General features: G+C 34.2%; 1 protein-coding gene across 3 annotated transcripts in view; it reads left to right on the top strand.

Moving 5' to 3' along the window:
• The first annotated feature begins 6,685 nt into the window (after positions 1-6,685).
• LOC109092064 (cadherin-22) overlaps positions 6,686-24,997 on the top strand; it is a 193,315-nt gene continuing 175,003 nt past the window's right edge. For all 3 annotated transcript variants that reach the window (XM_042726665.1, XM_042726668.1, XM_042726667.1), the window contains exon 1: positions 6,686-7,128. The gene's annotated coding sequence lies outside the window, so the exon portion shown is untranslated. The remainder of the gene's footprint in view (positions 7,129-24,997) is intronic.

Raw genomic sequence — 24,997 nt, 5'->3', positions numbered from 1 at the left:
AGCTTAAATGACAAACATTAAACAAAATAAAATGCACTAATGTATTTATATTTTTACACAGTCAAGCTTTAATTCGCTTTAGATAAGTCAACGTGAAGAGATGGAGATTTTTGTTCGCAGATTGGTATCCTTGCCTTAATGTAAGTGTTTTATATTTATATTTTCCAAGATATATTGATGCAGTCTGTTTATTGTTAGTGACAGTTCTTTAGCTAATAATAAGCTAATTATATTCTATAACCTGTAATGCACTGGAAAATGTAAACTTTAGGAGCGGCACCATTTTTAAGGCACTTATCCAGAGTGTTTGCATTGGTTGGACTGATTTAAGTTTGCCCGGTCCTTGCTTCAGTTAATCTATGACAGAAAAGACAGTAAATACAGGCAACTCAGTGGAAGAGATCCACATTAAGAATCTGACAGCCGGCGCATTGCTGCTATATGCTAATGGAATAATCACTTGTGCTAACAAAGAAAAAAATAAAATTGGCATTGATATGATTTTTCCTACTGTAGGCGGTTTTGAATTTCATTTTGGATGAACTCTGGGCTAAAATGAAATGTTAGCACGTAAGCATATTAGTTAGCATCATTATTATAAAAGTCTGTGCTTTCTACAGTATGTCAGGCTGCACACAGTAATATCAGCACAGTGTCAACCTACCAATGTCTTACTTTTAATTGTCTCTGGTGGTTAAGGTGGGATACAAGAAAGTATTTTACAATAGAAAAAATGACACTCTTCATCTTTAATAACCTAACACAGTGTCAACAGTGGACATGTGCAGCGTGACAAAACTAGACAGATGCTGTATAATTAAGAGAGATGTCCAAGCGCAAGTTCTTGATGCGTTGATGCACCTTCACTACGACAGATTCCCCATTTCAGCCAGCTTGTCATGTTGCTGGCCTACTAATGTAAAACTTCTTTTATTTCTAATGCAGTATGTACATGTGATTATAAAATAGGCCATGCAAAGTTAACTCTCAGTCCATAGCAATAGATAGAAAAAAACGTGCATGTGGTGTCATTTCTGAAAAAGGACATCATGCTGCTTCTTGCACGTGTTGCAACATTTTCAAAGTAAAATTTCCAGTGAGTGCCACTAAAAGCATGTTCAGTTTTATACGAAACAGATGAACATGAATTCAGAAATGTTTTATTATGTTGGTTGTCATTTGTATCACAGCAAATGTGACGCTAAAAGGATAATTCTCTATCGCATTTGAAAATAACATACCGTCTACACTAAACCTGACCCTAAACCCTACCGATAGTGATAACAAAAGCAAATGTAAGATAAAACGCATTTGCTGAAGCAACCAATGCCATGTGTATTTTGCTTCTACAAGTATTTGAGCTCCTTTATTGTGACTCGTACATGAGTGCTTCGTATCGCAAGTTCAATGCTGTACCAGGTGCGCTACATCAGCAAGTTTAACACATGAAGAAAGCCACATTTGGAGCTGGTTATGTGATGCAAACATAAAGATGTACTACAGTAATTTGAAAAAAATGCACAATGGTAAAAAGTATTTTGAGGTCATAACATTGAGCATGGAGTTTTGCAAAACTGTAGGAAGAGGCATGTTTTTCCAATGAGTCTATGTTGATTTTAAAGTGGTGCATTAAAATAAATAAATAAATAAAAGTGGTGAAACAGAAATTGCTAATAAATATTAGAGGTGAAACAAAACTTACTCTTTTTCAGAAATTTCTAGTATTTTTTTTTTTTTTTGCAAATATTTGCAAAGAAATGGAAAAAAAACAAACATTGAATTAAAGTGGAATTTAAAGTGAAAGCTGAAAAACTGAAAATGCATTTTCTTGTAAAACATACTTTTTATTTTTACCCCTTCGAATTTTTTATTATTATTATTATTACATTGAGCAAGGCTACTGATTTGTCCATTTATGTGAACATTCTGCAATGATGTGCAACTTCCAGTGTCAATGAAGAATGGTGTGACAGATTTCCTAGAACTGCAAGAAATAAAACACACAAAATCTTTATTGAATTCTATCCTTGGGCAGGTGGGTGGTTTTAGCACTTATTAATAATTTTGGTATTTTAAAAATGAAAAGCGTGTTCATTTCTCTGTGTTCTCAGGATCACTGGTGTAGCTGGTTGATTGCACCTCAGACGTGCACAAGAACCTTGTATCACTATTCAGTCCCTGATCACCCCAGTCACTTTGTTTCTCCAGTCCAGACCTGTTCGCTTCTTGTCACTGCTGACTTTGAGGATGGCACGTCAATGAATAACACAGTTTCTACAAGAAGTCGAGGGATTTACCATATTTCTCCCTCATTTTGTGCAGACTTTGAAAAGGCAAAGCAGCACTCTATGAAAATACGTTTTTTCTCATTTTCACAGTTTCTCTTAGAAAGGGAATGTAAATGCAGGTTCTGTCACGCAGTGTTGGGAAGCTACTTGGAAACTGTTTACTAAGCTACTTATAATTTAAAGTAAGTAAACTGCAGTCAAGCCACTCTTTAGTAAAAGCAGTTAGCTACACACTAAACCTTTAACAAAAAGCTAACAGCACTTTTTTTTAATGCATAAATGTATTTAATATTTAATCTGCATTTCATGTGGCACACATCAAGATGACAGCTTTCAAATCAACTTTTAGTTTCAGAATAAATGCAACACTGATATAAAGATAAAACTCTAAAAAATATATATAAAAATGACTTCAGACAAGAAAACACAGGTTAAAATGAATCATTTGTTTGATCAGTTGTTTATTTGAACTGTGCAAACAATTCAGTTGACTTGAATTGGAAATCCCAAAGCACAACATTTTAACAGTGCATTTCATTATAAAAATGCAATGGAAAAATACATTTTATTACATTATATTATATTACATTAATATAGCCTATAATTTTATATTAATATTTAGAATAGGCTTTTATTTAAAAAAAAAAAAAATAGTTTTCATTTCTCCCCAAATTTTTAAATAACTGTTTGTTTTTAATGTGCTTATTACTTTTTTTTATAATATTTCTAAATAATATATATATATATATATATATATATATATATATATATATATATATATATATATATTAGTAATTTTAGTACAAATAGTACAACTTATTTTCAAAATTTCTTAAAATTTTCTTAACTTTTTTTTTCATCAAATATTTATATATTTTTTCAGCTTTATTTCAAACAAAAATGATATTACTAGTTTCAGTTTTAGTTAGCAATAGCAACACTGGAAAAAATGAGTACTGGAAATGTGAATTAAAACTATTAAATTACTGTTATGCTACTGAAAAAATAATCAAAGTTAGTTGCGTTGCTACTATTTTAGAATTTTAGTTATTCATTCCCAAACACTGTTACATGCACATTTTTCTGGTTGAGTAAATCCCAAGCACAAACAGATTTAGAAACATTTTTATTGCTAAAGCATTTGTTTAGCCTTTTGCAATGGCCTGCTCATAATGAACGTGTCTCTGATCATATGAGAGTTATTTGTTTTCCTCTGCTGGTCATGTTTACGCAGGTTTACTGAATATCAAACACTGCTTAGTTTGAGAGATTACAGACTCCAGGGCTAGAACATCCTCCAAACAAAAATATATACATGTAATATTCAAAAGCTATTTCTATAGTCAGCGTTTCCCAAGACAAGATATTTAGGGCTTCAGAGAAAGAGAGGGATGAAATATGACAGGCAAATTCATGCGAGACAATGATGGATGAACCGCATCCGTAAGTCAAGGTGTGTTATGGGTAATACAGGGCTGTAACTTACTTGTAACATTCAGATATGGAGGAGGATGGGAAGAGAGAGAGTGAGAAAGACGCTCAAGCACCACCAATCTGCGGTTAAGAGATTTTTACACTAGATTAGTGTCTAGCATTAGATTCATAGCTTTCTCTGGATACAGAGGGAAGACCGGGGCTAGATGTCAAAAGGGCTGTACCTCAATAAATGTGAGGTTTCAAGTATTAGACAATATATTCCCACAAATGTTGTCAGTCAGAACAAGCAGTCTCATATCGAACAATGTTGCTAAATTTATTCATGCTAAAATACAAATTCTGGCATTAATTACTCCCCTCATGTTGTTCCAAACCTGTAGGCTGTTATTTATTCAGTAGAACACAAAAAGAGAAGATTTTGAATGGCAACTCTTTTTTTTATACATGTTAAATTATAATGACCACATATTTTAAGCTCCAATGAGGACTAAAAAGGTCAGAAAGTAGTCCAAATGACTTGTGTGCTGAATTTCTAATCATACAATGGGTTTGTATGAGGAATAGACTGACATTTAGTTGTTATTTGCTTGAAATCTTGATATATTAAAAGACGATGTTTTTTTGGCATGCAATCCTTCTTTTTAGATATGCAGTAAATGGATTTCAAATAATGAATGTTTTTTTTTTTATTATTATTTTTGGAAGAATATATTTACTTAAATTATGCCATAATTTCAATTCTCAGTTGTTCTTTTCTCACAGCCTATTAAAACTTCTAACCAAAGTTTGAATTTGATGTAAAACATCAAATCGGTTCTTGATAAATGTTACCATTTTTACTTTATAATGATACTAATGACAGGTTAGACACCATATTAAAATTAATGCGGAAGAAAACGATTCTGTAAGTTACGATGTGGATTATGCACAAAAAACAAACAAACAAACAAACAAACTACTGTATTCTGTAAAACAGGTTGCATATGCGCACGCCTATAGGCCTACAGTATATGCTTCATTAAATAGAGCTGCTTTAGCCTACTATACTTTAATAGAAGATACCAAATATGACCACATAGCCTATGTTCATCACATATGTAGATTGATTTTACTTTTTCTCACTAACGTTTTGATATTAATTGAATAAATCGCCAACAATAAAAACAACTAGCTAGGTTAGCTGATTACATTAAAAATCCATATCAATAATACATTCTCTGACTTAGTGGAAGCAATGAGACCTGTTTTCTGGTTTGGTCAGGTGACACTCGATTTATGGAGTTTTTGACTACTGAAAGTTATTTCAGAAACACGTTTCATCAGCTGAACAATCTGTATGTTTCTAAACAGCACGACCCATCAAAATATAAATGCTGTACTTCAGTTCCTCACAGCCTCGTTTTGGTTCCTGTCAGAAATCAAATATGCTGCTAGCCGTGCTACCCTAACTAAGGTCTCTTGGTTCTGTCGCATTTCTAAAAGCAAGTATTCAGGAGTACACAGGAACATTGTGCGAGATAAAATCTCAAGGCACTGTTGTTGTTGTTGTTGTTTTCTCGCACCTTTCACTCAGCGCCTGCCTGCCTCTGCGGGTTCACCTCTAGGTGAGATATTGATCAAGACCTCCTCAGCTCGGTACTTAACCCCCGACACACAGTAAATGATGCCACTGCGAGCACTATCTGCTGGCCTTGTTATGCCGTGATGCTCGTGTCGGGGGAAAAGGAAACCTACCGTCGCGTCAGTGATATTCTCCCCCTTCCACCGTCTCTCTGTTTCTTGAAGCAGTACAACTAAAGGTTCTTCACTGGTTCTTTGCAGCAACAAGGAGTCTGCAAATTAGGAACTGCTTGTTTTTGAACTGCTATATGTACAAGTTGCACATCAGTAAAACCAATAATATCAATCATTACAGTATGTCTATTTTTAAGGAAGAAGGTTTTTTTTTTGTTTTTTGTGCCATTTCGTTCTTCCGGTTCAAAAAGCAAAGTTGAACCATCCTCATGAAAATTGAAGTATAGGCTATGTGTTAATTTGCAGCGGTGATTGGCTGCCAATGGATCCAATGGAAGAATAGTATGTTCAAGTTGTCTCTGTAGGATCCCAGGCTGTTTATGAGTTTGTCATACATGAACGCCACCACAAAGTCTTAATTACATGGGTATCTCAGAATTTTTACCCATCCAGTTTTGGTCATCTTGCATCTCCGCCTTATTGAATTACATTGCATACCCATTTTCCCCCCCGATCTTCTTCTGCTGCGTTTATCGAATCTTTCACCAAATTTGGGTCAGATCACCTCCAGACCATGCTGGCCAAAATCTGTGAAAATCGTTTTAATAGTCCACATATAACACATCCATATTTCCATGATGAAGATGCAAGCAACCAGGTTTGTGTCTTTGCAATGCTAGCGCTTTGACACAATACTTTGTATATTGCCATTAGGTGGCGCTGTCACTAAATTGATTCTGGATTATTGTTATGACATCGTGACAATGACACCTGCTGAATTCGGAACCACATGCTAACAAATTAGTTTTAATAGTTTTATCAAATATTTTATGGTAAAATGGGAAAAATAATAGGAATAGTATACCTTCCTATCAATAATACAATATGATTTAGTGACAGCGGCTCATAATGGTCAAAAGTTCAATAAGTAACTGTATGATTTTTTTTTTTTATGCGATTACCAATTAAATTTACTTTTTTTTTGTGAACAAGTCGCATTTTACTATATATATATATATATTTATTTACAACTATATATATATATATATTAGTTGTTGTTGCATGCTTTTATTATAATCGTTAAGTAGCATGATTAGTGTAATAAAAGGGTTTAATACTGTTCATGTTTGTATTCATTATTTGTGACACCAGTTGTAAAGTGCAGAGTCGACAGAAGCAGAAGAGCTTTGATATTTTTTTGGGTGGGTGGGGGTTACAGGAGCACTTACTGCACTAATGTGGAAGAAGATGCAATATAAACATCTTGACAGTAAGCAGAAGGTGTGTGCAAGCGGGAGTTCCATATTATTCAAGAAAGGCAAATGAAACATTTCTTTTATGATGCATACTTAGAGGGTCAACGCAAGTGTGTACGCAGGAGTATGTGAACTCTTAGCCCTGCTCTTATTCAGTCAGTTCTTCTCATCGCCGCATGAGGCTGCGCGCTGCTGTCAGACGCGCGCGCTGGAGACAGAAGAGACTCTCATCACGCGCGGCGCGGAGAAGAGAGGAGAGGAGAGGAGAGCAGGCATCGCATCGCATCGCGCCTGTCCCCAGCGCTCACACCGCGCCGCATTGAGGATCGTACCCTAATAGAGGAGCAGCACGAATTACGCGGAACACAGTGCGTAAAATCCACAGCCGAGGCTTCAATGTGACTGCGCTTCAGGTAAAGCTCCTCTCCATAAACTTATGCTTTATTACAGAGACTTACAGCCAATGCATGTGTCCAACTCTCAGATTCTTATCTAGAACATCTATAGAGATGTATAACACGGCTGGAGATGTGTCTATAAGGCAGAAAGTATCTTATATAGAAAGGTTACGCGCAACTTGTTGCCAGTAGTTTGCGTCTTAATCAATAAGCCGTTTTATCTTCGATGCGTCTTTTGTTTTCTGACATTATCGATATGTGCATTTGCCTGAACGAAAAGTTGGAAAGAGTCGCATAGATATTTTATAGACACCCGGTGATGTTGTTATTGAAATCGTCATCTATTGTTCAATTTCAAAATCTGCTGATAAAACCCGAAATTACTGATTATTGCGGTGAGTTATTGAATTAGTTTGGCAGATCATTCAAAACGGTGTCCAAAACATGATGTCTGTGTGTCAGCTTGCCGGTATTTTCCAACATGTACTGTATATAAATATGCATAGGATATTGAATACAGGTGGGACCTTTTTTGGTCAAAATGTTTGTACTATGTTGTGACGGAAGCATATACACTAATGATAAAGATAAATTAAGCTTGTCCCATTTTTCCTGGATGCACTCTCTGTATCGGAAATAGAGTTTCTCTCTTTCTTTTCATAGATGATGCATATTTTAAAGGTTACAGTGACCATGGGTTGTGTTTTTCCACCACTGTAACTCATCTTGGCAATACTTTAGTATCACATCAGTATTGAAGCTTAAGCAATTTATTGAAATTTAAGCAAAACCCTTTTCTCTTTTCTTTCATCTTTCTCTGTATTGCTTGTACTTATTTGAACAATGCTTTAAACTTGGTATGGCAAGCGCTTCATGTGTGTCTTTGCCTCTTTAAGATGAATCGCTTGATGTATTCCCCAGTTGTAAGTCGCTTTAGATAAAACCGTCTGCTAAATTAATAAATGTAAATGAAACTTAAGCAATGTGTTGCAGAATTATCAAGTGAACTTCTATCTTGATGTGCTTGACTGAACGGAGGCTTAGCTCCTTTGTGTGTTATTGAGGTGATCACCTATTGATCAGAATCTGAATCTGCTCAATTAGACTGGAAATCATTCATTATTGGTGGGATTTATTGGCTTGGTGGATCATTTAGAGTACTGTCAATAACATTTTGCCTAAAAGGGCTAGTTCTCATCTTAACCAACATGATGTGCATATTCTGAAATATGACATTTCTGTTTTTTTTAGTATTGACTTGTGCATATACTATATGCTTGTGTGATATTATTTAGCATCACTTCAATATTTAAACTAGGAATGATTTCTGTAATATTCATGTGATGATCTCCTGTTTGACTCAGTGGAAGTTGACTCCTTTGTAATGTTTAGAAACCCTCCATGATGACATTTTGGCACTTTATTATCATCAAAACAGTATGTTGATGTAGTACAGCCTTTGATTAGCTGAATTTCGTCATGCTTTGGTTGTTTTGTAGATAATTGAGTATTTAATGAATAGCACAATGAGAACACTCACTTCTCATTTACATTTAGTCAGTAATTAACTTCTTATGTCTGTACTGGCTAATGCATGCATGCATATATGCATTAGACATCTAATGCATAGACTTAATGATGCATAGAATGGTCAATTATGATAATTTTGGGTCTTTAGTGATTGGCCACATCATGACTACATAATTGTTCGATGCTTTGTGTTTGCAAGTCTTTTTTTCAGTAAGTAAATATGGACAGAATGCAAAAATGCAGACTATGTTTGCATCCGCGTTTCATGCATTTGATTTTGCATGCATTTGAATTGCTTAATAACCCCATTCCCTACTTCATGTTTTCTTTATCTTGTAGTGTCCAGTAAGAGCAAGGCAGCTTTGACCGTGTGGTACTTATCCACGTCGATAAGTCAACATCTCTAAAGGTTTGTCTCCTGAGCGAGCACATGCCTTTCATGTCTTCTACGTGTGTGGGAAAAACTCAGTGTAGCAAGGGAGGCACTGTGTGGAAGTTGACAGTGTTTCCTCTCTCATTCACGAACCGGTGGCTGTTTGCCCCTAGTTGTGTGCATACATGATCTCCATTTAATCCTCAAGCATCTCGGCTCTGTTCTCGCTGATTGTTGTCATTTACCCAGCTCCCCATTGGGCCCCTTGGAGCCCGTGTTGGAACTCGATATACAATCAGCTATTTAGATTATCCAATTAAGTGACTGATGTATGTCCAGAGATGCCTTAAAGCGTTGCACCCTTCGGATTATCCACCACTAATGACACCTGCGTTGTGTCAGCGCATTCCAGCTTGTACGTAATTATTGCATTAGTTTTTAACACATCAATTATCGGCACAGTGGCAATTTCTGTTCTGGAAATATGTGCAAATTAGCGCATATTTAATTAGACAATGTCTCATTTATCTATCTATCTATCTATCTATCTATCTATCTATCTATCTATCTATCTATCTATCTATCTATCTATGTGTGTGTCATTGCATTCCCATGCATTTGCTGAGTGCTATTGACAGCTGTGTTGATATGCGATCTCATGCACCACTGTGCCGCCCATAATGCGACTGCAGAGGCCTGTCAGCAGCGCTTTTCCATACAAGCACATACATGCTGCGAACTCACATAAACTAATGTGTTATAGATTCATTGTGATTTATGTTTCATGACCAGCCGCGTTGCCTTCGGGTCCTCAGACTCAGGGCCCCGGACACGCGGCCCTCTATGATAGATCGTGTGGAAGAAGCGACGTGCCACGGACAACATTGATTACCTTTTACAGAGTCTGAGTATAAACCTTAGCGCAGCGGGACTGCGAGGGTGGGGGAAGTTGATGTATGTTGCCTGAGGGGCGGTAGAGATGACAGATATGGGTTACAAATGAGAGAGGTTTTATGACTCCTGGAAGGAGGACCATCAGGCCCGTTTAATTGATCTCGGTCTGGCGGTGGAGTTCAGGGAGCGCTGCTGCAGTTTTGCACCTGCTTTAGGTGCCTCTGCTGCCGACCTTTGCTTAAATTATCTGCTGTGTTACGATCCCACACCTGCTCCGAGATCCGGCTTATGCCACAGGAACGTGACCCCCCGTGTTTCCGGCCTCGCTGTCTTTCTGACTGTGTGGGCTTTTCACCCAGTTGCTCGTGAAACAAGGCTGCTTTCTCACTGTTGTTGTGAAGCAGAGTGGGCGATATGTATGTGAAGTCTCACAGCAGAACTGAATAGTTTGGTTAACATTTAGCACTGATAACAGCTTCGTCTTTTCATAAAGGGAAATGCATGAAAATCTTAATTGAATCTTTATATATCTACAGGCTTTGTTAGTTTTTTGAAAGTCAACATGGCATTTGCATCCAGTGTTCCCTTTAATTTTTTCTTGCTCAGTAAAATGTATTTCTATTGTAGGGATGCTTTGGTCACCTTGAAAATTAAAAAGCTGTGATTTGGTTTGACATTTAACACTGGAAATAAGTTTTATTAATCTGAAAATGTAATTGCATTGATTTTTTTTTTTTTTTGCATTCAAGCACAAAGCATGTTTGTTTATGTTTGTTCATCCCAACATAAAGAAAGAGCAACTTACACAATATGAAATATTAGGCTATGCTTTGAATGCAAATGATTAAAAATATAAATAACATTTATTTATTTATTTGATTTATTACAATTATTATTATGATTTTTTTTTTATACATATATTTTTTATTTTGCAGGGAATTAGAAAAACAAAATCTCAAACTTTTTCATTATTTCACTTGATTCACTGTTTGCATGTGTATACTGTATATGCAAAGACTACTGTACTATTAAGATTACTTAAGTGAAATAATGCATGGCCCTTATGGACTTTCATATGTGCTGTTATGTATTTATATGCATCTGACTAATAGTTAACATTGGATGTTCAGTTGAAACACTACTCATTCGTTTAGCTCTTTTTAAAGCTCTGTTGCTCTTTTCCTCGTGCATTTTTTAGTCTGCCTTCTTGACAGATATTTTTTTTTTTTGAATGGTAACTGCATCAGAAGTGTGTAGTTTAGAGGGATTTAGAGGGATTAGTCCAATTAGACCATTGGACTAATTTGTCTCCTGTAATTTGACGAAATCAGGATATTTTATGGGAAAACTATGGCTGGTTTTGATTTTATACATCAGTTGGACATTAGAATATATGCTGAATGTTTGCCAATGTAATGGCCCCTTTTTCTATTTAGCTATTTGTTTACATTATAATAGCTTTAGATGCAGAGCAAAAGTAGCTTTAGATGCAGAGCGAGTTTTGCACAGGTAGCACAGTAATCAGAATGGCTGGATTAACATGCATGAATGTTGATTTGAACAGAATATTTGCTTTTAAACCTCATTTTTCATTCAATTCACTCTCTATCTGTTTCCCCCAACAAGGCTTTATACCTTTGAAATAAAGAAGGTATTATAAGAATGAACACAGCGTTTTATCTTGTACTGAGTTTGCCTCTGCCATTATTCCCTGCAGTAGTGAAGCATGCAAACAGGAGTGGAATAAAATGAAAAGCTGTGTGTTTTTTCAGGTAACCGTGATTACATGCAGGTCAAGTGGCTTTTTCAAAAGCGTTTTTTTAGAGCACCACAACAATAATTCAATAATTACTGTCATTACTCTGTCAGGCTGTATTACTGTTACTCAAAGCGGTACCCATGAGAATGAGTCTTTTTTTTTCCATATGCAACAGAGACCCAAAAGCATTGTGCATGATTAATTATTGATGTTTAGCATGTAGCAGCAGAAGCAAATGGTGAGACTACTGCTTTTAGATTTGAATGTCTGTGAAGGAAATGTTTTGAAGCTTACAGTTCTGATTTACTCAGACTTATGAATGCAAAATGATTCATAAATGTTATTTTCGTCATTGTTCTTTCTGTATTTTGCAGACAGTTGCAAATGAGTTGATCTCTGTACAGACTGTAATTCACAAATTTATCAGTCTGTCTTTTCACCCCAGTTGTTGCAGATATTATAATTTGTGATGATAAATGTTGCATGACTCATTAAGAGAAAAATTGCAAGCGTTTTCCCAAATTCAGATCGACTATCATGGAGAGATGTGAAATCTGTCGGTTTTGACTGACAGGGCGATTCATAAAAATAAACAAATGTGAAACCGACTCCCTCGTCACAGTTTCATAGTGCATTTGAATCATTTCTTTATCACTGTTGGTCAAGTAGCATGTTACCATGGAAATTTAGCTTGGCTGGATGAATTGGCATTTGTCAGAGGAGACGGCAGTAAATACATGTTAGAATGTCTCACACGGGATGCTTTTATGAGTTGCATCAGACATGCATGTGTTTTTCTGGAGAAAGAGAGCTGCTCTGCTTTGTTGCTCTGTCAATGGTCTGTACGTCACCCGCAGTGCTTCCTGGCAGACGCACAAACATTATATATAAATGAGTACATTAACAATAATTAATTTTCATGCCATTCAGTGGAACACTGTCGATTTTCGATGGTAATTAAGCAGCACTAAACAGGCTGCCTGTGATTGCTTTAGAGTCCCTGAAGACATTTTTGTTGCTCAAAGGTTGCTCTTTCATTGCTCAGGAGACTTTAGGAGATGTTTCTCTTAAAATTCTGCAGAAAAAAAAAAATCAAAAGATGCGAATCATGACTAATTGTAGATATGGTGGATGGTTTGGATCATTTGGTCTGATGAGTTTTGCATGCATTTGCAATCTTGGCAAATGTGAGCACAGTTTGAAACACTGAGCTCTTTTCTGAAACTCTAGAGGAGACGTGTGTGAGATTTCTGGGCTCTTTTTCACTACACTTCAGTAAAGCGTTCCGTTTGCTCTTCATTTAATCTCAGCGCTGTCTAAGAAATATGCGTCAAGTCAAGTCAAATGCATTTGCATAGTGCTTTTCACAATACACATTGTTTCAAAAGCAGCTTTAAAGAAAATCATGATGTTAATGTTTATAATATCTTCATATCTTCATTTCTTATAGTTGCATTTAGCAGATTAGAGCTGGACGATAATAGTTCATTTGGTTCATTTCAGCAGAATATAATTAAAATGTTCATTGTTCATAGCCAAACTCCCCAACTATACAGTATATATATATATATATATATATATACATATATACACACAGTACAGGTCAAAAGTTTGGAAACATTACTATTTTAATGTTTTTGAAAGAAGTTTCTTCTGCTCATCAAGCCTGCATTTATTTGATCAAAAATACAGAAAAAAATTTAATATTGTGATATATTATTACAATTTAAAATAATTGTTTTTAAATTTATTATACTTTAAATTATCATTTATTTCTGTGATGCAAAGCTGAATTTTTAGGATCATTATCACATGATCCTTTAGAAATCATTCTAATATGATTATTCATTATCAAAGTTGTAAATAGTTCTGCTGCTTAATATTTTTTCAGAACATGTGATACTTTTTTAGGATACTTTGATGAATAAAAAAGTAAAAAAAAAAAAAAAAAAAAAAAAAAAAGCTATGTTTTTAAAATATAAATATTTTGTAATAACAATATACACTACTGGTCAGTGATTTGGGGTCAGTAATTTTTTTTTCTTTTTTTTTTTAAATAAAATCAATACTTTTATTCAGCAAGGATGTGTTAAATTGATAAAAAGTGACAGTAAAGAAAATGTATTATTAGAATATATATTATTAGAATTTTTATTTTTATTTTGAATAAATGCAGTTCTTTTTAACCTTTTATTCATCAAATATATTAGACAGCAGAACTGTTCCCAACACTCATAATAAATCAGAATATTAGAATGATTTCTAAATGATCATGTGATAGACTGGATGTTACATGTGACACTGAAGGCTGGAGTAATGATGCTGAAAATTCAGCTTTGCATCACAGGAATAAATTATTTTTTTTAAGTATATTCAAATAGAAAAAACTATTATTTTAAGTTGTAATAATATTTCACAATATTACTGTTTTTTTTTTTCTGTATTTTTGATCAAATAAATGCAGGCTTGATGAGCAGAAGAGACTTCTTTCAAAAACATTAAAAATAGTAATGTTTCCAAACTTTTGACCTGTACACTCTTGCTTCAGTCTTTACATGAGTGTATTATGTGTGTGTATGGATCAAGTTGGATACACTATAAATCCAACTTTATGTAAAGAGATCTTGTTTTAAAAGGAGTTGTGCAGTTTATGATGAAACTGGTAGTGATGGGAAGTTGTGATCATTTTCCTGACTCAGATCTTTGAATCTTATGCAGAATATAATTAAAATGTTCATTGTTCATAAGTCATTTGGTTCATTTCAGCAGAATATAATTAAAATGTTCATTGTTCATAGCCAAACTCCCCAACACATCTATTTATGCAAACGTTTCTCACATTTCAAATAAGACAAAACTATAAAAATGCCAAATTATGACAAACAGAAATTGGTTAGTTTACTAAGTTAGTCTTTGTGTCCGAGTCATTTCTTCTTTTGTCACGTACCTGTTTCCCAGATCATGATCTTACAGTCAGTCATACTAATGTAATGTTGTATTTGTGGTATGCTGTATTTTATTTAGGAATTATCAAAATTATTTTCTCCATCATATGAATGAAGTTTAAAGCATAACTAACTCTTTGTTCCCACATTCAATGTTATGAAAAAGAACCATCATGACAGAAATTCACAAATGTGTAAACTGTATGAAATAAAAAAAGCTGCAATTTGAGACCACAGATGCATGATGTAACTGTAGGAGTTATTTCTGTCTCTTACAGAACAAAAAATTAATAAATAACTGTCTGGCATTCACTCAAAACAAGAGCCATAAAACTTCTAATTTCAGGTATTTTTTTTTCTCATGGTTTCTTATAATATCAAATTCAGTAATCACTATATTAATGATGCACAGTTTGCATAGGCAAGCAGATGAGGTTGGAATATGAACGCAATCCACTTAATGGTTCAGTGTTTCCCTTATAATGGTTTTCTATGAGAAACCATAACGTGGAATTTTGCACATTGTGTTTATATTCTGGGTTCATATGCTTGCCTGTACAAAATATACATTATCAGTAAGGTGTTTACGGAATCTCACCTTTTAATATCTGTGTTTTACTACATTGCATCTTAATAACTGGCAGTCAGTAGAGCAAAGCTTCATTTTGCCCTCCAGGAGGACGTTCCTATGAGTGTGTGATGTCACGTGAAAACTATCAATATATGACAGTTAAACCCATCTTCTACCAAGAGGTTATTACAAAATGAAGAAAAAAACCTTCTGTGATATGTGTCCAGACAGGATTTTTTTTTAACTATATGTTTTCTGAATTAATATTTATTTATGAGTTAATATTTATTAGTGCTGTCAAACAATCAAAAATAAAAGTTTTTGTTTGCATAATATATGTGTGTGTGCTATATATATTTTGTATATATAAATACACACACATGCACTATATATTTACATATATTTGCATGCCTGTATTTATATTCATATAATTTATATTATAAATAAATATATTTAATATATATATACATAATTAATATACACAGTACACACAAATATACAATATAAAAACATAAATAAAATACATATAAACTACACATACATTTATTATCTAAACAAAATCTTTTATTTTGGATGCGATTAATCGTTTGACAGCACTAATATTTATTTATTACTTTGTATGAATGTTTTTCCGAAGTCTTTATGAACTTTTTATCAATAATTCCTAAATTCCATTTCCACCCTATATTTCCTTTATATTTTTTATATTAAATATCCTGTTATCCTGTTTCACTTTAAAAAAGTTGACATTACAGTAGCAGAGATTTCTGCTGGATGTTGGTTTGATCAGTCACTCATTCATCCGTGAAACCAGCACTTCTCCGTTTACTGCATCAAAACAGCATTCTGTGACATTATTGCAGATATATTGAGATTTTTTTCATGGCGTGTTGAGCGCTGATTTGAGGACGGCAGTGTTTCACTGACAGTGTGCAGTTTATCTCTGACTGTGTGTGTGTGTGTGTGTGTGTGTGTGTGTGTGTGTGTGTGTGTGTGTGTGTGTGTGATAGACTGAACCAGAATGATACTGGCGTGAAAGAAATAAAGAGAAAAAGAGAGTTTGCCTGCTGTCAGGCGGCGTGACTCCAGTGGGCTGATGGTCTGCGGCTCAGGTGGGAGTGAAACAGGAAGTTAAAGCTGTTCTGGAAAGGGAGATAGTGCTTCTGGAAGGAAGAAAATCACAGATGAGACCTTCTCGATATGTCAGTTGTTCCTCCTAGACAGCTATTAGATCTTATATCACTTTTAAACCAGCACTGCATCAGCCTCTAGTTATGCGTATTGGAAAACACTAAACTGCGAACTCCATTAACACTTGTGAGCTATGATAGCGCAATGTCATTTTCCTCAGGGAGCTGTTAGTCTCTCATCTTATGGTTATAGTAATAAGATAAGTACAGACATGAGATATCAGCATATTCCAGCCTTGATGTCAGTAATGATATACATGCATATAGAAAAACGCTCTCAGACTGATAACGCTCTCAATATATAAATGTGTCGCCTTTTTACTGGAGTTTTGTTAAAATGTAAATTAGTGACAGCACAAAAGCTGTATATGTGAAATTATGTCCATGCAGCAGTTTAAAGAGTGAGTGTGTATGGATGCATGCATTACAATAGCACATGCAAATAGATGTTTCAGTATGTTATTATGTGCTGGTGATTTTATATGTGCTGCTTTGCATTGTATCCGATTATGCCATGTGTATAAATAAGTCGCTAGCAATAACATGAATATATTGCTGCCTTTTTTTAAATAAGGATAGCAGTCATTATAGTGTGGGGAGATGCTCGATGAGGTTTACGGTAAGTATGCATTTTTACATAAAAAACATTTGTAAATATGACAGCTGCTTCAGCATGTATGACTCGTCAATTCAACATCCAAATTTTAATCATTTCTGGATTTGCTTCTCGCTGTGTCCTGAAGTGGATGTGCTCTGAATTTCCTGCTTTAGTTCGGTTTGTTCAGTTTTGTATGCGTATTTATTACAGTCACACCATAAGACAAAAGTGGCCTGTTCTGATTCTATGCTCAGATACATTCTGTTGGTTTTTATTTATTGCATTTTTCATTCTGGTACAGAAAAGAATGTTTAATTGTTTAATTGCCGTCATATTTCATGCATATTCTGAATTAAATATTTAGTATATGTGACCCTGGACCACAAAACCAGTCATAAGGGTATACAACTATTTGAAAATCTGGAATCTGAGGGTGCAAAAAAAATCTGAATATTGAGAAAATCACCTTTAAAGATGTCCAAATGAAGTTCTTAGCAATGCATATTACAAAAAAAAAATAAAAAAAAAAAATACATTAAAAAAAAAAAAAAAAGGTTTTAATACATTTACGGTAGGAAATTTACAAAATATCTTCATGGAACATGATCTTTACTTAATATCCTAATGATTTTTGACATAAAAGAAAAAATTATAATTTTGACCCATGCAATGTTTTTTTGGCTATTGCTAAAAATATACCCCAGCGACTTAAGTCTGCTCTTGTGCTCCAGGGTCACATATGATTTAGTAGAAGAAACTAAAATAATTAGCTTGCCATTTAATTCAATAAAATTATATTTTTTTTAAATAAGTCTTTTGTGCCATAGAGGTTCTTTTTGGCCTGAAGTGTTCTTTGGACTTGACTAAAGAAACCCCAGGGAATCTTAACAAAGCGTTTTTCGAAGACGGTGTGTTATGAACTGTGCACCGTATGGATGTATGAAGGACGCTTTCACTACGAATAAGTTATGATACAACTGCCGCACATCTGTTTCTAATGTCACACTGTTACAAGCGCACACGTTTAATCTGCGGATACGGTGGGATTTGATGCAATGATGCATATCTCAGAGAGATTAGGACTGGTGCGGGACGTGACGAGCCGCTGGGCTTTTGCATGCGTTTCTCTGTTGTTTTACTGCTGTAATGGGCTTTGTAAGTTAATACCCGAGAGACACGACAATTCTTCTGAGCCGGTCTCAGACTGCCCCAGTTCTCTGTGCTCTCCCGTCTTCATTAAAACCCGAGCATGGGAGATTTTCCATGGAGTGACGATAATCTCTATGGCTGGGCTCTTGCACTGATGTGATGGAAGTTGTTGTTGTGCGGCGCACGTTGAATATGAGAGATCATTCTTGACACATCGCGGGGGTCACTGGCATCGCCTTGGCATCATTCGAGCGGTTTTGAAATGGTCAGACTGTCCTCATTTGATGCAGTGGACGTCGGCGAGAGAAGCGGTGCCTTTTCACGCTCTAATTTGGGCCAGATGAGAGTCTGCTGCGTCCAAAGCTGTGACCTTTCTCTTGGTCACTCACGGGTGAATAGTTTGGAGGTGCATAGACGCCAGTCATTTGTGCTTAACGAGCGCGTCCGTCACTGGACGTTTGATGCAGATTGCCGGGGTAAATCTAATGCACGTTGTGACGGTGCACTCTCAGATATTGTTAACAGCAGCGTGTTTTAATTATTTCTGTGTGGCCACTTATCACAGCTAATTGACATGCTTTTCTCTCCTTTGCCTGTTTTATGGTAATTTCATTTCTTGGCAATTTACTTCAGTTTGCTGAAGTGTATGTTTTGTGTACGATTGCACAGATTATTATTTTTTAATTGGAATAGACTGATTAACATTATTTTGTCCTTTATGGAAAAACACTATGATGTTTGTCAGAAGCGATGCTGTTTTTCTCATAGTGCGGAATGATGAATATTCATGAATTGTGATGTTTTCATGGTACTCCAAGCTACTTTAGGAAATACCATGGTATTACTGTGGTATATTTTCAACAAAACAGAATCACAGAAAGAAACGTTTGTATCATATTTCACCCCCACATTCTTTCATTCGTTCATTATTTTCTTTATTTGTTTGTATTATTTGTAATAGATTTTTAATTATATCTTTTTTTTTTTCATGGCAATTAAGCACATTTCTCCCTGTAATTTTTCATTATTGTAATGCATAAATAAATTAATAAATTAAATAAAGCTAAAATATAAATCACACTAATTTAATAAGCTCTTAGTTGTAACATAGAAACATTAAATTTTTTTGGGAAAGCTGCTGTGAAACGATATGTATCATGAAAAGCACTATACAAATAAATGTGAAATTGAAAAAAAAACAACATCTTTTCTGGGCACGAAGTTGTGTTTTTTTTTTTTTTTTTTTTTTTATAAAATTTATTATTTTGTATTTGCATTTAGAACAATTTTATGCACTTAAATGCATACAATTTTAATAATAGTTCATAAAGTAAAATATATTTGTATTTTAAACTGTATTTTCTTTTTCAACACACTTTCCAATGTGTGCTATATAAAAATAAAATGGCCTTTCATTTTTATTCATGCAATATGAAATTTAAAAATTTTGCCTTTTCAAATGAATTTTTTTTTTTTTTTTAATGTTCATTTTTTTGAAATTCACCCAGTAATACATGGTACATAATTCATATTAACCAAAACAAAACTAAAGATCTTATTAGATAATAACAGAATAAATCAAAACATAAAAAAAAAAACAAAACATTTGAACTTTGCTGAAAGTCACTTTCCAGTCACCTCTAAAATACTTCAGATAAAGACCGTTAGAGCGAACGTTAGATCTGCGATCTGAACCCTCATCACACATATAGGACTTCTGATTACATTTTTCCCATCGGTTACAGCAATCAACCCAAACGATTCCTACTCGAAATGATAATGACATCGTAATGAGAGAGACACATGTGAGTCTCCCGTAATTGGTTCAGTCGGCTATTTTACAAGGCGAAGATTTAAATGACATAATTCCCCGTGTGAAGATAAGAGCTGGGGGTTTAATTATGGCTTTATCTTACAAGGTACAGTGTCACGTCATGGCCTGGGTTTGTTTACCGCTGGTGATTTACTACTAAAGGCGGCCTGTTACGTGCTGATAAAGCACTCATTACACGCAAGGTCTCGAACACGGATAAACCATAACAACACCTGGAGTGGAAAAACGCATCTTACTCAGCCTTTCAACTCGGATCCATCAGACGTCACGCGTCTCAGATGCTTATGGTTACGCAGCGATTTGCCTTTGCGTTTTTTTTGCACATTCTTGCTTTGCTTTTTGCAGACTGCTGGATGAAAGGCTTGCATATGAAGCCTGTGTGTCTGGAAACGCTGTATTATTGTGATGTTGTGCAGAGGCGGATGGCTGATCTCTGAAACAAATCAAAACGACGTTCTGAGGTGAACAGTAATTTAATTTAATTATTTAATGGTGGACCCACTCATTATAGAGGGTCAACAGCCCTCTATGCTGAATTGACGTTCGGATGATGTTCTCTCTCTTGAACCTCAGCAGTGTTGGCGTATAGTTTAACAAAGTAACTGTTAGTGTTGTTACTGGCTTATATGAACAAAACATTCATTATTCATCAATCCAAACCCTTATGGGGAAGTTGGTGTATGCCATTTTTTTACTTTACTATGGTATGTCTAGCTATTAGTTGTGTTTAGTCTAAATTATTAGGTGAAGTTTGTTGTCACACTGAAAAAAATTTGGTGTAGAAATTGAATCACAATGAATCTGCAGTAACACGTTGAAACTGTAATAAGATTAATAAACATTAACAGCATTATTATCATTAAAAATATACATAAATAACATTAATCCTTTTGAATTACAAAGAATTTGCAAGTAACACATTGATACTGTAACGTAAACACTGAAATAGTATTTCCTTTTAAAACATATTCTTTATTTAATTTACAGTTTTTTTTACAGTGCAGTAATTGTGGAAAACGTCAGTGTCTTTAGTGTCATCCTATGCTGAATATGCTGATATGTGGTTTAAGAAACTGATTATTATCAATGTTGAAAACAGTTGTGCTGCTTCATATTGTAGCGTAAACCTTGATTTTATGTTTAGGATACTTTGATGAACAGAAAGTTCAAAAGAACAGCATTTCTTTGAAGTAGAACTCTTTTGTAACATTATGAACGTCTTTACTGTTACACTGGATCAATTTAATGCATCCTTACTGAATGAAAGTATTACTTTCTTTCAAATAAAAAATCTTACAGACCCAAACTGTTGGAAATAACCGTGTAACATAAGAAAGAAAAATATATTATTTTTCATGCATCTTAACTGCAGTATAACTACTTAAAATTCTGAGCACCGTGTACTTCAGGTATTTTCCCAGCATTGTTCCGGGGGATATTATATAACAGGTGAGATATGCACATATCATCGTCCAGACTCACGACAGGAGCGCGTGTCCAAGAGGAGGCGCGTGATAACACTGCTGGCAGCATGTGAGGAGCTGCATCTGCTGTGTATTGTGGCTCATCATGCTGCCATAAATCCACGATTGTGTCACTCTGATGCTGAAAGCATGTCTCTGTAGTGCTTTCACCAATCGTCCATGTGCAACACTGCCAAATGCCAAATACTTGATTTGTGTCTGGCTCTGTGCCGGTGGACGCACCGTGCCTTTGGTGACCACGCCCATGGTTTTGTTTGTGTGCAGGACATTCACGAAGTCTTGAATCCATTCACTGCTTCAACTGTCTTGTGCATGAAAGCTTCTCTGATACATGTCACTATTAATCCCAAAATCTGTTTGGTATCCTCTAGACTAAAGGCTCTGCCACCAAAAGCCAATAAGAAAAACTCTTCAGACAAAGGTGTTTCTGAATAATATTTACTTCATGCAGTTTATAACTTATTGCAATTTATTATTATTTTATATAAAAAAAAAAAAGCCTAATGCAGTGCTGTTTTAGTATAATTGAGATTCTTATTCTTATTTTTTTTTATATAGTTTTTATTCATATTTTGAATAAGTTTTTTTTCCATGTTATTAAAAAAGAAAAAATCGCTTTTGCCTTTTTTTTCCTTTTTCTTTTTTTTTCTCAGATATTTTAGTACAAGTTAAACTAGCTGAAAAAAGTTTTTTATAAAGTTATTATACACACATATATATATATATATATATATATATATTATATATATATATATATATATATATATATATATGTTTCGAGTAATGTTTTTTAAACTTTACTATAATAACCCTGGCCTGTTGTGAGCTCATTTGATCATAAATATAATAAAATGAAATAAAAAGCCTGTACTGAATTTTTTCTTAATTAACATTTTTTGAATTATTAAATCTAATAAATATAATAAGAATGTTATACAAAATTACTCAAAATTAATCAAGTAATTATTATAAAATTGCTATAATATAAATTATTATATATAATTAGAATTATAAAAAAAATAATAAATATGAAAATAAATTTCATATAATAACAATTCTGGTAAAAAAAAAAAAAAAAAGCAGCTCACTGTCTGCGCTTCACAGAAGGACATTGTTTGGACTTGTTTTTGAGACTGTCTGACAGATTCTCTTAACAAAAGTATTGTAATCCAACAAACCCCTTGGTGCACATTCTGGCAGACATTGCTGCAAACCGGCTCGTATTTTCATGTGCATAATTAATGCAGCAGATTAAAAACCCCATGACATCAAAAATTGAGTTTTTTTGGCTTTAGCTTTGAGCTCATTTAAATGCTACTCCTACATGATGACAAAATAGCAAGCAGAACATCATGACTCAACAGTGTCTTTGGTGTGCAAACGCACATACTTTATTTTCTTTCTCAAGCACCAATAGATTGAGAAGTGAGAGTTTATTTTGTAAGCGTATGGCTTTTTGTGGTACAAGCTGACTTGTGCGACAGGTTTTGGTCTTCGATAGTCTTTTCATTAAGAAATGCATCAATGCAGGAAAAGAAACTGCGCTCGTCAAGCCAATTCATTGAGCTTTAACTAGCGAAAGAAGTGAGGAAAGGAATCTTAGCATGCATTGAATGTTTTGTATATTTTATGTTATTGCAAAAGCATGAAATATTCTCAACAGGCCTGTTATTTCCTATCGCTGTTGCATTAATATTTCTAGCATATTTGCTGCTGTGTTTGGCTTGAGCAGGTGTTATGTAGGTTTCTAAAGTCATGTAGACAAAAGCGTTGAATCGCTGAAGAAGTATTACTCATTCATAAACCCCAGAAAGAAAAAAGTGCCAATATCACACAGCGGATAAACCACAATCCCACTAATAAACTCCTAGAGCATATCAATAAAACGGAATAAAACTAGAGTAAAACGAGAAAGTTCTCCAGGTACGGTTCTGAGAATGTGAAATAGAGCTGAATAAAGTTATTCAGAGAAAACAACACAAACACTTACAGGGAAATAGGAGAAACAAGCTTTTTCTTAAAGCGTAGTTGATGAGTTGTTCGAAATATCTGACTACTCAACAGTTTAGGAGTCTACATGAACTGATGATGTAATTCCAAAAGAAAATTGTGTTTTTCATAGGCTGCCGCTTTCATTGAAATATCTTCTTTGTCTCAGGTGTTTCTCCATTAAGGAGATATAAAAATACACCCAAATAGGTCTAGTAGAGTTATAAACTGCATGTGGAAAGCAGCTCAGATCATTGATGAGAAATGTTTGAGTTCATATTGACTTTTGATTTGCTGACTGCAGTGTCTCATTTGTGATTTTTCCAGCTTTTCGGTTGGTGTTAAAAGTTCCCAGAGCATTTGATTGCTAACTTTGCCTCAGAGTTGCTTCTGTACATCTCGGGAGACTTAATGGATTCGTTTCTTTATGCATTGTATTTCTATAAATATTCTTTTGGAGAAATAAAATTGGATGCAAAGTTAATTGAGAGAAAATTGTTGACAGAATATGTGAGATATCGAAAATGAAGACATTGTGGTTATGTTAGAATTTGATGGAATTTTTAGTTTTTTTGAGATTTCTACTAAAACTCTAGAGGACATTGAGGGTCTTTTTCTCAGGAGAGCCACATGAAATGAATATATATATATATATATAAAAAAAATCAGCTTCAGATTTGTATAAGAAAATAGTCGAGTCATTTTTTTTCCCCCAGTAACAATGATTAGAAATGCTTAAAACAAGATACATTTACAGTACTGTTGAAGCAGATCGCATATCTATAAAAGTCTTTGTCAGTGCAATAATACAAAAAAAAAAAAAAATATATATATATATATAGATATCTAATATATATAATATATAATCTATATATATATATATATATTATATATATATATATTATATATACACTCTTAATAATAGGATTTTCAGAAGTGAGAAAGACTTCAGATCATGTGTCCATTTGTTCACAGTTTAATCTCTGTGTGTTCTTGGAAAAAATTTAAACAATCACAACTCAACCTCACTTTGTGTTTAATAAAAAAAAATATTCAATTCACATTAACATTAAAATTAAAAATATACATCCTTTTCCTCCATTAAAAAAAAAAAAAAAAAAAAATGCCTAGAAATGCTTAAAATAGTTCTTTCCTTGTCTTTTTCAGTGCAGAAATACACTTGTTTAATGAATACACTTATTAAAACAGATCTTGCTGTCTCATGCACCATTGCTTCTCAAGTAAACTGATCTTGTTCCAATCTTTTTTATATATTTTTAACCTCCGTTTGATCTTTTTATGTTCTTGGAAAACAGTCCGATGGTAAAAAGATCTAACCAGTAAAAATATCCGATGGTAAAAAGATCTAATTTGTGATTTTATTTCTTTCAGGTTTGTATAAGAAAATAGTTGAGGCACTTTATGTGGATTTTTAAACAAGTGATTTTTTGACTTGTTTTCCAGTAAAAATAGCTGGAAATGCTTAAAACAAGATACATTTTCTTGCAAAGCAAAGCTGCAAATAATAGTATGTTTTTGTCAGTGCAATAAGACAAAATACACTTGTT

This window comes from Cyprinus carpio, chromosome B6 (genome assembly GCF_018340385.1).
Source record: "Cyprinus carpio isolate SPL01 chromosome B6, ASM1834038v1, whole genome shotgun sequence".
Taxonomy (NCBI): Eukaryota; Metazoa; Chordata; class Actinopteri; order Cypriniformes; family Cyprinidae; genus Cyprinus; species Cyprinus carpio.
The sequence above is the reverse complement of the archived record's forward strand: the minus strand, read 5'-3'. Positions and strand labels throughout refer to the sequence as shown.